This window comes from Monopterus albus, unplaced genomic scaffold (genome assembly GCF_001952655.1).
Source record: "Monopterus albus unplaced genomic scaffold, M_albus_1.0 scaffold430.1, whole genome shotgun sequence".
Lineage (NCBI taxonomy): Eukaryota > Metazoa > Chordata > Actinopteri > Synbranchiformes > Synbranchidae > Monopterus > Monopterus albus.
In genome coordinates, this window is record NW_018128310.1 from 164486 (window position 1) to 165787 (window position 1302).

General features: G+C 38.4%; 1 long non-coding RNA gene across 1 annotated transcript; it reads right to left on the reverse strand.

Annotated features, from left to right (window-relative positions):
* Window positions 1-217: 217 nt before the first annotated feature.
* On the reverse strand, window positions 218-785 carry LOC109952079 (uncharacterized). The gene is made up of 3 exons (XR_002273702.1): window positions 585-785; window positions 451-498; window positions 218-368 (listed from the first exon to the last, which is right to left on the reverse strand). It is a non-coding gene; the product is annotated as an uncharacterized LOC109952079 (long non-coding RNA).
* Between the last annotated feature and the right edge of the window lie 517 nt (window positions 786-1302).

Consider the following 1302-nt stretch of genomic DNA (forward strand, 5'->3'; position numbering starts at 1 on the left):
CTACCAGGGACATATAGCCCCCGACAACATAGCTCCTAGGATCACTCGGGTACTCAAACCCCTCCACCACAATAAGGTGGCAGTTCAAGGAGGGGAACAATTATTATATATATTTTTAAAAAAGTTATACAGATAGAGATACTCACTTTCTTGAGGGTCAGGTAAGGGTTGTTGGTGGTGGTTAGCAGGATCTTTTTGAAAAGAAAAAAAAGAGAGAGTTCAGTTGTATTGTCTGGATAAGGCTATATATAGTTTTTAACCACGTTGTTCTGCTCTTTTTAACTTACCATACACACGCTGTGTCAGTATCGCCTGTTGTTGTTGTTGCTGCTGTCGAAAAGCTCGTTCATAAACACGAAAATAGGTGTCTGTAGGGTGTAGAATAGTTTCTTAAGAAAATATACGTATAGTAGAATTGGTAGGTAAAAAAGTAGCAGGTAAAATACTTACTGAATCGGTCTTCCACAGGAGCCCTGTTATTAGCATTGTTGAACCCGCCTGGTGTGAGTTAAGATGTAGCGTTAACACACATACTTTTCAAGTAGAACAAAAATAATTGTAATTTGTTTTTCCTGCAGAGTTACCTGTGCTCATGCTGGTCTTGTCTTGTCTGGACACCTCTAAAAACGCTCCTTAAACCCATTCTTTAAACCCAAGGTATTTATAACAGAGTTTTATAAACGGTATGCTTGCCTAAGCAGTGGTTAGTGATAAACAGAACTCTGGCTTTGCTGTAGGCACAGCGTCTGTTACTGATAACACCCTGAGTATTGCTCTCTCACACACGAAAAAACGTTTACTGCACTATTATCTCTGCTTTACAGAAAGGGGGGGCTGTAACCGCAACGGTTGAGGGGGCGGGGTGGAGAAGCAAAACTACAACCGTGACAGAGGGACACATTAAAAAGGCAGGTATGTGTTCACCCCTAACCGCTAAAATGTTTGTTCAAAAATAATGTACTAAATACGCTATTCATTGACAGTAGTTTGAAATTCTGTCTTTTTCACAGAGTATAAAGAAAACGCTGTTCATTGACTGTAGTTTGACCATTTTATCTTACTACTCTTTTTTTGTGCATAGAAAAACACTGTAGCTCATTGTTTACAACAGATAGTAAAAATGAACAAGTGAACCACTGTTAGGTGTTTTATTCCAAACATCATTTTATAGGATCAACCTAAAACCAATATCAAAATACAGTTATATTCCTATCTATACAATAACAGACGTGTACACATTGTAACTTCTGTTTGTTTATCTTTTTCAGTTGCGGTTGACCACAACCACCTGATCTGCAGTTA